The sequence below is a fragment of the Pinus tabuliformis genome, chromosome 7 (genome assembly GCF_031772625.1).
Source record: "Pinus tabuliformis cultivar Carrire ecotype Pingquan chromosome 7, CPIR1, whole genome shotgun sequence".
Taxonomy (NCBI): Eukaryota; Viridiplantae; Streptophyta; class Pinopsida; order Pinales; family Pinaceae; genus Pinus; species Pinus tabuliformis.
The window spans coordinates 853,307,854-853,322,748 of NC_142293.1; the positions used below are offsets into that span (position 1 = coordinate 853,307,854).

Sequence of the window (14,895 nt, forward strand, 5' to 3'; positions counted from 1 at the left end):
GGCTTCTGATCGAATTCCCAGCTGGGTGACGCAGTGCCTGAAAGGGTTGACGCTGGGACAACGTAGAGGCAGCGCAGAGCTAGCACAGTGCCTGCCAGGGGCATCTCATCCAGTAGCCGGAACAGTCGGGACTTTTCTCAGTGATTGTGTGAGGTAAACTCACAAAGCTTCTGCTAGTATTTCTCTTTGTAACTGAATAACCCGGTTTTCCCGATTTGGGTTTTTCTGGGGACTATTTTGTCCAAAAATAACTTTGTCCTATGTATCTTGTTCTTTTCTCAGTTTTCTGTTTCATGTAATCAAATATTAAAGCTGTGTAGGCTGCAGAAGTAATTTGCTTCAGTATTCAGAGAATAACTTGATAATGTATATTAAAATCAAGTAGGATAAGTAAATCCAGTTTTTGCTGCAATAGGGGTTCCCTGAGGATAGAAATTTTCACATGGTATTAGAGTGTTGATTTTGAAACAGGAAGAGCAGATCCAATGCTGAGCAGAGAGGCCAAAAGATGCACTTGGCAGCAATTCGAGTCCCCTTGTAGGGATTGCGCAGTCCTTGCCGGGAAGCAGATATTCTGAGGAAATTTCTCTCTGAGAAAGTTGACAGAGAGGTATGATTTCCAGTTCGTGAATTTGCTGAGGCAGAGGGAGTGACGCAGAGCCTCAGCGCAGTGATTGAAGGGCACTGTTTCTGTCGAGGCAAAAATCCGTCGGAAAAGAGCGAAGACACATAGAAGGGGAATTTTCTCCTTAGAGAACTTTTCTCGCGAAAAGTTCTAATTTCTCACTTGTCGGACAATAGTGGTGAGGAGTGACTAGAGGAGTCAGTTCGACAGTTTGGGTGAGATGGTATCACATGGGCTCAGAGATCAAGACAGGTTGGAAGGAGCTTCCAACTATGTCATATGGGAGACCAGACCCTTAGCTGTTCTGGAGGAGTACGATCTCAAAGCCTACGTCAAGAGTGTTGTGACTGTTCCTGCGGACAATGATTAGAAGAAGAAGTACAAGGCTGAGTAGGGGAAGGCAAAGAGATTCATACTCAATGGAGTTCGAGATCATGTGGTCTCACACTTGCAGGGCAAAGATACAGCTCGAGAGATGTGGGAAGCTTTGTCTTCACTGTATGAAGGCTCTTCCAAACAACAGAAGATGTACTTAGAACAAAAGTTGCAGCGGACATTGATGCAGAAGGGAGAAGGGGTTAACTCCTATCTTCAACGTCTTTAGGACACCAGAGACCAGCTTGCTGCAGTGGGGTCTACTCAGTCTACCGCGATGGTAAGGACGACCCTGAATGGAGTCTCGGATGAATGGCAAGTCTTCGTCCAAAGTATATTGGGCAGGGAAAGACTACCTTCATGGGAGGAGATGTGGGCAACCCTTCAACATGAGGAATTAAGAAGGGACCCAGTGAAGGTCAACCTCAATGGCAGCAGTGGGAATAGCACGAAGACCAACAAGGAGGAGGAGAACACATCTCTAGCATCAAAGGGACAACAGAAGAAAGAAGGACATTTCGAAGGTGAAATGTTTAAGATGTGGCGAGATGGGCCACTTTGCATCTCAATGTCTTTTGAAGCAAAAGCATAAGGATGAGAAACATGATCCTAAGGCTGCTCCAGCAAAAATTGACGAAGATGAGTTTTCCATGAGTGCCCACGCATTTCCAAGAGGAAAATGGGGCGATATTGAGCTGTAGTCGGGAGGACTACATGTGGGCAGGATCCTTGAGGAGTCCACCTCTTGGATCAAATCCTTGCTACGGGAGCTCAAGATTCAGCAGTAGCGAGATGGACTTAGTGTCAGATGATGCAGTGGATTGTTTGGAGAGACAGATGCAGTAGCTTGAGACCAGAGATTGATCAACGCAGAGCAAGGTTGGCAGCAGTGCAGTTGGCACAGTGCAGGAGTCAGCAGCAGCACAGAAGATTCAGAGGGTCAGAGACTAGTAGCAGTCAGATTCCAACATTCATGGTATTATGTTGAACACAGTTAAGTTCAGTGATTTTGGATGTTTTTCAGTTGCTTCTCTCAGCAACTGAGTTGCATTGCGAATGTAGTGTTAGCAGTGGCAGTGCTAGCAGCATAGTAGATGCAGCATTTGAGAGGGAGCTGCAGTGCAAATGCAGTGTTGGGTGCCAAGACCAGCAGCAACACGGATGCAGTAGGAGCTGTAGCACGGATGCAGTGTTAACAGAGGTAGTGTCAGCAGCAATACAGTAGCAGCAACAACACAATGGTTGGTGGACAACACGTCAGACATCAGCAGCGCAGAGATGATGCTTCAGAGTTAGAGCAGTATGCAGAGAGGCAGTATATTGTTAGAGCACATTCCTCGCTAAGAGGGAGTGTTGATTTGGGGTAGCATCGGATGTGCTCTAAGCCTCAAATTTTGCAGGGAGGCTTGGACACGGGTATTCCAAAGAACCCAAAATGTGTTTTGGGAAATTCCACCCAAAAGTGATTTTATTAAAATAATTAATATTTTTAATGGGGTTCCTAAGTCCAAAATTAGGAAAATTAAATTATTAATGGGTATTAATCTAATTAGGGGTGAAACTTCTAGAAAAATCACAGATCAAGTCAAAACGATCTGAGCCTTTGTTTATGTTTTAAGCTAGGTCATTGGTTGTCTAACAGGAAGATATAAGAAGGGGCTTGAGGGTCATTTGGAAAACACACAGAGAGATAGAGAGAAATCGATTTTCTGAAGTGAGAAGTTCTTAGGAGGAAAAATCGATTGAGGAAATCTCTTGCAGTTGAGGGGCAGGGATAGCAGCTTCTGGAGAGAGAGATTCTCAGCTGGAGATACATCAACAGAGAGAGGCAGTAAGTGATCCAGAAGCCTTGACGCAGAGGCTGACGTAGGGCCAGAAGGGCCACGCAGAAGTGACGCAGAGGCAAAGAGAGAAAGTTGAAAATCAGAGCAGAGGGTCAGTTTCAGCAGCCGAAAGCCGGGGTGTGAGACCGGGAGGCTGAGAGCAGTGACTCTGGGCTTCTGATTGAATTCCCAGCTGGGTGACGCAGTGCCTGAAAGGGTTGACACTGGGACAATGTAGAGGCAGCACAAAGCTAGTGCAGTGCTTGCCAGGGGCATCTCATCCAGTAGCCAGAACAACCGAGACTTTTCTCAGTGATTGTGTGAGGTAAACTCACAAAGCTTCTGCCAATATTTCTCTCTGTAACTGAATAACCCTGTGAGGTATTCAGTGATGTATTCAGATTTTGCTACTGCATAATAATAAAACCCTCAGAGTTGCTACACCGGTTTTCCCGCATTGGGTTTTTCTGGGACTATTTTGTCCAAAAATAATTGTGTCCTATGTATCTTGTTCTTTGCTCAGTTTTCCGTTTCATGTAATCAAATATTAAAGTAGTGTAGGCTGCAGAAGTAATTTGCTTCAGTATTCAAAGAATAACTTGATAATATATATTAAAATCAAGTAGGAGAAGTAAATTCAGTTTTTGCTGCAGTATGGGTTCCTTGAGGATAGGAATTTTCACAATGCAGAGACAGTGTGTTGCGACAGGGAGTGCAGCACTAGAACACATTCCTCGCTAAGAGGGAGTGTTAGTTTTTGTAGTATGGGATGTGTTCTAGCCTTGGAATTTTGTGGAGAGGCTAGAGTACATGAGATCTCCAAAACCCAGAAATTGTTTCTGGAAATTCCGCTTACAAATGACTTAATTAGATTCTTAACCAGTTTTTAAATATTTCCTAAGTCTAAACTTAGAGAATATGGTTAATTAATCAGTATTAATTAAGTCAAAGTGAGAATCATCTAGAACTCACACAGATTGATTCAGAGATGATCCTAGCCATCGATTATGTTTTAATCTTGGCCGTTGGTGCTCCAACAGAGGATTATAAGAGGAGTTCGACTTGGTGATGGAGAGAACGCTTCAACAGTTCGATTTCTGAGCAGATCGATTTCCAGAGTAGCAGCAGTCAGTTGTCGGAGAGAGCTAGAGATCGAAGTAGTGAGAGAGGGGATCCAGCGAGTGCATTTGCATAGAGGCAAGAGAACCACAGAGAGGCTAACGTTGGGGTAGCGCATCAGCCTCTAGAGGCAAGATCAATTCGCTGAGAGGGAGAGACATCTTCAGTTCCAGAGGTCGGGAAGGAGTCCCAAAGTGCCAGAGAAGCATCTTTCCAGTCAACAGAAGGCAGAACGACTTCATCAGAGACCAGTCTGAGGCTAGACATCTAGCAGGCTGCGCAGAGGCTGACACAGAGGGTCAGAGGGCCGAATTTCTGAAGGCAAGTCGTGTTGGGAGTTTGCTTGTGGGGTGAAGAAAATTCCTCACTATATTTTTGCCAGTATTTTTCTCTGTAGGATTGCTATATTTTGGCATCCAGTTGTACTCAAATTTTCTCACTGCTGCATAATAATAAAACCCTCAATTACTGCACCGGTTTTCCCAAGTTGGGTTTTTACGAGGACTTTTGTCCAGAAATAATTGTGTTAATTTTATGCGTGTGTGCTAGCATTTCTCAGCTTCTAGCGTTTTATTTTCTTCCGCAGTATTTTATTTGTGAAGTTTGCAGTGTGATTTATTCAATATTTTCCGTAGCAAACAACAAATAAATTGTTAAATAAAATTAACAATCAAGAGAATAATTTCCAGTCGCTGCAATAGGATTACAGTTTGGAAGTTTCACACCACATGTGTCCACTGGGTCCACATAGGGTTAACCTTCCCCTCCCCTTGTCCACACCTTGTTTCGGGCCTCAAACAATGCCCCGGAGGTTGATGCAACTAAAAAGAAAAGAAATAGCATAATTTGGGCCACTCTCAACAGGAAATGTACCAAAAAATGCAAAAGATGGCCGAAACATACAAATTTAGCACATGGGCAAAAGCCAAACATGATCTCTACCCCTTAATTACAACTATTGCACTGGTTCCTATGGGCCCTAGATGAGCCCCATCCACATTAAGGAACCCATGATTGTCCCAACCCCTGGTGGGCAATGAAACGTCCCCCCTTAAAAGGGGGTACCTACTACTATGTCGTACACATCATGCTCTCATCCCTTGGAGGTCCGAGCAATTATGAAGAAAAATCAATCAAAGGAAAAGGCATATGAAGAAGGGTGGAAAAACAAAGGTCGGGGTGACTCATGAACTATGATTTGCTCCCTCCTACTCATATACCCAGGTGTGGGCTTCCCTTATTATAGCTACCCTTGTACCATGGCATGTGGCTTGGAGCATTCCCTTGACCCCCACTTTGTTCCATCACTATATCATTTGCCACCTACCACCTGATGGATGTACCATGGACATGTCACCCCATTTAAAGGTTGAAACCACCTAATAGGGTCTTTGATTAACCCCCCTTATTGAGCTTGGAGACACTTGTACATGCCAAAGCCCACTATGGAAGGGCATGCCACCATGAAGTGCCCCATTGATTCCATGATTTGTAAGCTATTTTACTTGATTATTCTAATGATTTGTTGTATTGGAGGGCAAGGGGACACATTGGATCTTGTGCAAGATTACAGGCGGGTCTCCATTTGGGGCTTGGTCTTACTATAAGGGGTCCTAGCCCTACAAAGGGTCACATTGGCACTTATAGGGTGAGCGTTGAGATCCATGGGCCTCCACCATAGCAGAGATTACTTCATGGATCCCCAGAACTGCTCATTGATTGCTTGTGTTCCACCTTTTGGATGAGGATGATGCATTTGGTTAACCATGCCCAATCGACTCCACACTTCACCACACACTTGGAAGATATTCTAGGGTCCAAATGAGGATGTGTCTCACTGCAGGACATAAAGGGAGGGTTTATGTCATCATCCTAGCCTTTACAAATAGTGTTTAGGCATTTTCGATCCACTTGGAAACCCATGAGGATGTCCTTGTGCCCTCACACCCATTTGGGAGCACCATAATCACTTGCTTGCAAAACAAGGGGCCAACCCCTTGTTTGTGAAAATTCCTAGATCTAATAATCTCAGGAATCCTACTGCAACCAATTGAATCTACTTCACCTAGATTGTAAATTACATTACAAGCTTATTTCAGATTTCTTCTTGAAACATTGAAGTAAATTACTGAAGCAGCCTACACCAAATTAAATATGATTCTGAAACATAGAAACTGAGCAAGGAAAATAGAAACACATAGGACACCATTATTTTTGGACAAATGTCCCTGGAAAAACCCAATGCGAGAAAACTGGTGCAGCAGCTCTAAGGGTTTTATTATTATGCAGGAGAAAATCTAAGTACAATTTTAGGATGCTCAACTAACAATCCGATACAGAGAGAATACTGAACAAAAGACTGGTGAAATGATCTCACCCTATCACTGGAGAATCAGTGACTGATCCTGTTGAACTGGAGGCTCTGCGCCACCCTCTGCATAGAACTGCGTCTCTCCTGACAGTTCCTGCGTCACCCCTGCTGGGTATTACGTTGCCCCTCTTCCAGATCCTCTGCTGGCTAAGAAAATCGAACTTCTGCCTCCCGGACTCACACCCCAGCTTTCGGCAACTGAATTTCGACTTCCCTTAGCAGGAAACTCGACTTCCCCTCAAGGACTGCGCTGCCTCTACGTCAGCACTGCGTGGGCCAGCGTCAGCCTTCCTCTGGACGTCTTTCTGTTCTCCCTCTGCCTCGTACTCTCCAAAAATTCCTTCTTCCAGATTCTCACTGCCCCTCTGCTGCAAGAAATCTCCTCAATCGATTTTTCCTCCTAAGAACTTCTCACTTCAGAAAATTGATTTTCTTGATCTCTCAGTGTGTTTTCCAAATGACCCTCAAGCCCCTTCTTATATCTTCTTGTTGGACAACCAACGACCTAGATTAAATCATAATCAAAGGCTCAAATCATTTTGGCTTGATCCGTGGTTTTTTCTAGAAGTTTCACCCATGATTAGATTAATACCCATTAATATTTTAATTTTCCTAAGTTTAGACTTAGGAACCCCATTAAAAATATTAATTATTTTAATAAAATCACTTATGGGTGGAATTTCCCAAAACGCTTTCTGGGTTCTTTGGAATACATGTGCCCAAGCCTCCCTGCAAAATTTGAGGCTTAGAGCACATCCGATGCTACCCCAAATCAACACTCCCTCTTAGCGAGGAATGTGCTCTAGCAATACACTGCTACTGCACACTGCTTTGACTCTGAAGCATCGTCCTCTGTGCTGCTAATGTCTGACATGTTGTCCACCAACTACCGCACTGCTGCTGCTATTGTATTGCTGCCTTTGACACTTCCACTGCCAATGCTACATCTGTATTGCAGCTCCCTCTCAAATGCTGCATCTGCTATATTGCTAGCACTACCACTGCTACCACTGCATCCATACTGCAACTCAGTTGCTAAGAGAAGCAACTGAAAACACCAAAAACTGGACAAGTATCAAGTGGATACACCTTGGTGCTGAAATCTTGACTGCTGCTAGTCCCACGTTGTCCTCTGAAGCCACTGTGTTGTTGAAGCTCTACACTGTGCCTCCACGCACTGCTACCTCTCTGCTCTGTGTTGCTCACGTTCTGGCGCTACTAACTACTGCATCTATCAAATCAACACTCCATGGCACCAACTGAGAAATCCTTCATCTTGCTACCACTGATCATGGGCTCCCGTAGCAAGGTGATGATCCAAGAGGTGGGCTCCTTAAGGATCCTGCCCATCTATAGCTCTATCGAACTACAGTTCTATATCAGCCCACCTCCCTCCTGGAGGTATCTTGGTTGTCATGGCGAACTCCTCCTCCTGTTCAATCTTTGCGGCTGCAACCTTAGGATCGTGCTTCTCATCCTTGTCCTTTTTCTTCAAAGGACACTGGGATGCATAGTGGCCCATCTTGCCACATCTGAAACATTTCACCTTGGAGACGTCCTTCTTTCGTCTCTGTTGCCCTTGTTGTCCCTTTGATGTAAGGGTTGTATTATCCTCCTCCTCTACTTTGGGCTTTGACCCACTGCTGCTACTGCTTCTGTCAAGTTTGACCTTGAGCAGGTCTCTCCTCAACTCTTCTTGTTTCAAAGCTGCCCACATCTCGTCCCAATTTGGCAATGTTGCTCTGCCCAGGATACTCTAGACAAAGTATTCCCATTCATCCGAGAGGGAATTTAGACCCAGTCTCACTAACTCCAAATCCTGAGGTGTGTACCCCGCAGCTGATAACTCATCATGGGCCTCCTTCAGTTTTGTGAGGAATGGATCCACACATTCTCCCTTTTGCATCTCAGCAGATCTCAGCTTCTACTCTAAGTACATCTCCCGTTGCTCGGAAGATCCTTGATACAATGTGGCCAAGGCATCACACATTTCCTTAACAGTCCCTTTGCTAGCAACGTGGCACACCACGTGATCCTTGACTCCATCCAAGATCATCCTTTTCGCCTTAGCCATCTCAACTCTGTACTTTTTTAGTGGATCTGCATCCGCAGGGACAAGTACCACACTATTAACATACGTCTTGAGGGCATGTTCATCTAAAAGGAAAGACATTCTAGCCTTCCAGATGACATAGTTGGAAGTCTCGTCCAACCTGTCCTGATCCCTCAAGCCACTGGTTTCCATATCCTCCGAAAATTGTCGAAAAACTCCCTCTTTCTCCCTACTGCATAACTTCTAGGCTGGCTTACGCACTCCCTGATGGAGTTGGTAAGCTATTGCTCCTTTGCTTCTCAGCAAATAAGAAATATGGATTTCCTCGACAAGAAATCACTAGGGAAGTATTCCCTCACTATGTGATCTGCTTCCTTCTTCCAACGACTTTTCTGCCCAGCCCTCGGCTTGCAGAAAACTGTGTCCCTCTAGCTCCGCGTTGAGGCTCTGCGTGGCTCCCTCTGCCTTAGAAAATTCTCGATCCGGAAGTCTTCCCTCTCTGTCGACTCACTCGGAGAGAGACAACCTTGAAATTATAGCCCTCCTGGCTAGAATTGCGCAATCCCTAAGGGGATTCGAACTACTGCTTGCTGCAGCAAGTTGGCCCTTGCTTCAGTGCTAGATCTGCTCTTCCTGTTTCACATCAACACCTCTGATACCATGTGAAAATTCCTAGATCTAACAATCTCAGGAATCCTACTGCAACCAACTGAATCTACTTCACCTAGATTGTAAATTACATTACAAGCTTATTTCAAATTTCTTCTTGAAACATTGAAGTAAATTACTAAAGCAGCCTACACCAAATTAAATATGATTCTGAAACATAGAAACTGAGCAAGGAAAATAGAAACACATAGGACACCGTTATTTTTGGACAAATGTCCCTGGAAAAACCCAATGCGGGAAAACCGGTGTAGCAACTCTGAGGGTTTTATTATTATGCAGGAGAAAATATGAGTACAATTCTAGGATGCTCAACTAGCAATCCGATATAGAGAGAATACTGAACAAAAGACTGGTGAAATGATCTCACCCTATCACTGGAGAATCAGTGACTGATCCTGCTGAATTGGAGGCTCTGCGTCACCCTCTGCGTGGTCTCTACGCAAAACTGCGTCTCTCCCGGCAGTTTCTGTGTCACCCCTCTTGGGTATTACGTTGCCCCTCTTCCAGATCCTCTGCTGGCTAAGAAAATCGAACTTCTGCCTCCCAGACTCACACCCCGGCTTCTGGCAATTGAATTTCGACTTCCCTTAGCAGGAAACTTGACTTCCCCTCAAGGACTACATTGCCTCTGCATCAACACTGCGTGGGCTAGCGTCAGCCTTCCTCTGGACGTCTTTCTGTTCTCCCTTTGCCTCGTACTCTCTGGAAATTCCTTCTTCTGGATTCTCACTGCCCCTCTGCTGCAAGAAATCTCCTCAATCGATTTTTCCTCCTGAGAACTTCTCACTTCAGAAAATTGATTTTCTTGATCTCTCAGTGTATTTTCCAAATGACCCTCAAGCCCCTTCTTATATCTTCCTGTTGGACAACCAACGACCTAGATTAAATCATAATCAAAGGCTCAGATCGTTTTGGCTTGATCTGTGGCTTTTTCTAGAAGTTTCACCCATGATTAGATTAATACCATTAATATTTTAATTTTCCTAGGTTTAGACTTGAGAATCCATTAAAAATATTAATTATTTTAATAAAATCACTTCTGGGTGGAATTTCCCAAAACACTTTCTGGGTTCTTTGGAATACATGTGCCCAAGCCTCCCTGCAAAATTTGAGGCTTAGAGCACATCCAATGCTAACCCAAATCAACATTGTCCACTATGTTTGGAGTTCATTATCTCACCATGCAACACTTTGGACTTCATTAGGCCTCCTCAATGGCCCAATGACTCATTTTATTGATCATTTTCCCTTTGGAGAAGCTTATTTTTATGTATTGAGCTATCTTGGTGGGTTTGTCACCAAGGGATGTTATTATTGCACATTATTTTATTATTTGGGGGTTAATCAGGCCAATCAGGAAAATTGAACTCATTAGAGATGGTAAAAATAGATGAGAGGTTGTTCATTTCTCTCATCGTCACTTGGATTTGGAATTAGTAGCTACTTGGAGAATTTCACATTCCCTTTTGGAGGTCGAGTTTGGTTTCATGGATGAATTTTGATGTTTGGATTCTGTCTTCTTGGTCTTGGAGCTTCATTATTGGCATAATTTGATGAATGGATATACTCATTTGTACATGTAAGTGATTTTTTTCATGTTTATTCTTGTTATTTACTTTGTCACATAAATGTTGTTGGATTTTCGCTATCTAGGTCAGAAATTTATTGTTATTCTATGCGAAATTATGGAAATTTTAATCTTTTGAAGTGTTGCATCATTACATGTGTCATGTATGAATGGGTGAATGTTCCTAGAGATTATTTTTGTTGAATACATCTTGATAAGTCATCAAACATTGCACATCGAAGTATAAATTCCTTGGATAGCTGCTCTCATGTGCTTATTGCCATGCGAAGTTGCCTAAAGGCCTCCTTGACTGGGTATAGTTTTTCCAAATCAAAAGTTCACCTTGACTCCATCTCTCCCAAAGGCAAGGCACTAATCCATCCACTGGTGGTCACCTAAACACTTATTTTTCTTGCTTCTTTTTCTTTCTAGGCCTAACCTTAATAGGTCACCTAGGGCATCACATAAATTCCATTGTAGCCATCAAAACACCTCGATTTTTGGTCCATAATTACGCTAGGGTTTTCTCTAGAGGCCCTCCAAATTTGAAGCAATTCCGATGGTGGGATCCCGAGATATAGCAAGCCCTAGCTCTAAGACCATTTCTTGCCCTAGGTTTCCCTTGGCTAGTGTCCTCATTTGGATCATTGTATTCAATCCTCAAAAGAAAATTTGTCCTTTGATCCTCCTCTTCCATAATTAGTTCAAGCCCTTGCTTGGTTGATCAACTCCATACTCTTGACCCAATTCTGGGTCCACTTAGTCCTTGGTCCCGCAACTTTACAACTCTAATTTCACAAAGATCACATAAAGACCAATTCTCCATAAGGATTTTCAGGTCTAGGAAACCTTTTGACAAGATATATTCCCAAACCCTAGCCTCAAGAATCCTCTTAGCCCTTCCTAGAGAGCATATCACCTTGCTTTTCAAGCAAGAAAGCCATATAATTGAGTCTCTCTTGTGAATAGGCCTTTGGAATCACTCCTTATCCTCTTATTGATCCATTCATCTAGTGATTCCCCTTATCGGGTCTCCTCCCATCGGTGAAAGTCTGTAAAAAGTAGGGAGCCTTAGCTGAGATGACAGTGGGCTATCGCTCCATTGTTGCCCCTTGACCTAGTAGCTGCTCTATACGATCCCCTCCAAGGACCCCTACTAGTTTGAGTGGTAACAGGGCTTTTGGAGGTAAATGGATGATATGACAGACAGGAAGAAAAGTGGCATGTGATCGGATTGACAAGCATTTTGGTCTTATGGAAAAGATGGTGTCAAGCAACCTTTCATGAGACAACTGATCCCATCCATTATGGAGAACTAACAGCATTAAGATCAGAATTGGCTATGCAGCTCTCAGCCAGGATGGACATTTTTAGGAAGGATGTAGATTCTCATTAGTTTGGAACCAAATTGGGCATGCTTGCCTTACTAGCTTAACAAAATAGGGAGTGGGACCTCGGTACCTCTGTGACCATCCTTTGGTTTAGTGATGTACCATTCTTGATGTACTGCTACATTGTTTATTAATGAAATATTTGATGCCTTTTGCTAAAAAAAAAGAGAAGCAGAAACCTATCAACAGAGGTGTATAACAAAATGCCAACTTAAACAAGCAGTAGTTAGATTTAATTTTAATTGAAAGAAGGTTTGATGGTCATTTATTTTGATGGATGCCTTGTCCTTACTTCATACCATAACTTTAGGGTTTTATCTTAGGGTTAGGTTTAAGTATTCCTTCATGCTTCTATCTAAAAGTTTATTAAAAATAAGCTGGTTACAAACACAGTGAACATTTGGCAGTACTTTTCATGATGTGCGTTGCTGGCAGTAAAGCATCTCTTCCAAATATATTATTGTCGTTGACGTTCCGTTCTCTGAATGGAAATAATTTTTTTTCAAGGATTTGTTTGGAACAAATTACAGAAAAATCTTAGAATTTACAGGTAGAAGATTTGACTTGAAAAAAGGTTTAAACGTTTTTGTCAACTTGAGATAAATCTCTGAGGTTGTCTCAAAATACCAGGTGAGCTACTTTAATGATTGCTTAGATTTGGATCATCTTCATTAATTTAATGTTGATTATCCTAAACAGAATCTCTTAATGGGATGCTGTAAAAGGTGTTATCATGCTTTTCTTATTTCATTTTCAAAATGTTATATGACAGAATGAAGTGCCCTTTAGAGCATAATTATTCTTTGTAAATATTGAATACTATATTCAATCTTAATTGTTTGAGGTCCTGGGCTATGTTTCCTATTATTTTTCATTCATCTATAATTTTACTGTCGTGGGTTTTGTTCTGTAGGTTGAAATTACTTGTGGGCAGCCTATTGTTCCAAGCGTACCCCTGTACGGTCTTGTTGAGTTCTGGATACAATATGCTGCTTCATCAGACCGGCTGTCATCTATACAAGGCGTGGATAGTGAAAGGGCGGTTTCAAAATTCAGTTCAGGCGTAAGTAGCCTTTACGCAGAGGATTTTATGATGGTACTGATTTACAGGAGGAAGTCCCCAAGAGGATAGTTTAGCTAATGAATTATTTTCTTCTGTGCACTTAATATGTGGGCCATATTCATAGCAGATGAGATGCAAATAAAGTTTCCAAGAAGTCTCTTTTCTTGTGATTTTTGCCTATGCAATATATCTTATTATCTAGCTATTTGAAATGATGCATATCAAGGCAAATGGGGTCCTGCCAAAAGAATATCATTGTTAGATCCGATCTTATGTCAATATTTTTAATGATTCCTCACTTGAGTGGTTAAACTAATGAGAAATGCAAATTCAACCCGAACGGTTGGACTCGATTTGGTAGACAAATTTCCATCTATGTCACTCTAGAAGAAAATCAATTGTTATCTTGATTACAGCGGTCTAAAAAATTGAATTCTCATCTGTAGTCTCTTTCATTGATAAATTCATTAGGTTTCACACAGTTTACAAAGACATAATGATGCTGTCCAGAAAATTAAACGATTTAAATTACGCACAAGAAAACACCAATTGGGCTTAGTATTGAGGTTAGAGAGGCTGGGGTAATGAACCAAAAGTGAAGCTAGTTAAGATAAGCTGGGGCAATGAACCAAAAGTGACACTAGTTAAGATGAAGGTCAACATTTTACTATGATAATTTTAGTATTTAAGGTCATAGAAGCCGGGGGTAATGAACCAAAAATGAAGCTAGTTAAGATGAAGGTCAACATTTTAAGATGACAACTTTACCTTTTTCAGTTTTCCTTGAAACAAATTTTTGATGTGATCATAGTCCTATCATCACAAATAAGTGAAGCTAATAAGTGCAATGAACAAATATTCACAAGTTTAGGGATATGAAATAGAAACAAAAATTTGAGTGCCTATACTTTGAATATAAGATTTGGCCAAATAAGTTAGGGCATTTAATATTTATTGTAATTTCTTTACGTTATATTTGATTTTATTAAGCTATTTTTAACATTTATACGAGTTGTTTTAAATTAATAATATTAATTATATATTTGAAGATTAAGTTTGTTATATATATATGTGTGAGAGAGAGAATTTAATTATCATTAAATCACATTAATTAGAGATTAGTTAGATTGTTAATAGGTGTAATTTTCTTTGAAAGAAATATTTTTTTGATGTTTGTCATGCATATAAATAGGTCTTCCTTTCTAAGATATTATTATTATTATTATTATTATTATTATTATTTTCTTAGTTTAGTTAAACATTTGGTCTTGTGAGTGATTGGTGGAATGTTCTAAAGTGCACCTTTTGTTGTTAATTATGTCGAAGGTGTGGTCTATATTGGAATTGGGCTCGAGGAATTTATATTTTCAATAAAATGAATGCTTGAGATTGCAAGTCAAAGGAATATTCTTGGACTAACCCATGATCCAATAGACAATATGAAAATTTAATCAATTTTCAGTTTCTTAAGTCTGCTCCTCTCTTTAATTTATTAAAAATTCATTTGTGAAAGCTCCTCTCTTTAATTTATCAAAAATTCATTTGTGAAAGATGGCTATCATTATCATGTCTGTTCCTTTGGCATATTGGTGCATTGATTACGTTCTGGTCGTCATCGCATGTCTGTTCCATTGCTCAAGGCATCTACAACATCGAGACCAGTAAGCGAGTAATAGTTCATAAGAGGTGAGTAACAGTTCATACGACCGCATCTAATGTCAGCCTCCCTATACACAATTGTAATAATGCTCGATTGCATGCGTAGAAAAGTAAATAAAACAATGGTGTTTGTAAAGAAACATGACCCTCTCACTTTTGCTCGATCTTGATTTAAAGTGC

At 41.5% G+C, this 14,895-nt stretch overlaps 1 pseudogene; it reads left to right on the forward strand.

Moving 5' to 3' along the window:
* Positions 1-13,125, forward strand: part of LOC149250302 (E3 ubiquitin protein ligase DRIP2-like) — a 313,805-nt pseudogene extending 300,680 nt beyond the window's left edge.
* Positions 13,126-14,895: the final 1,770 nt, after the last annotated feature.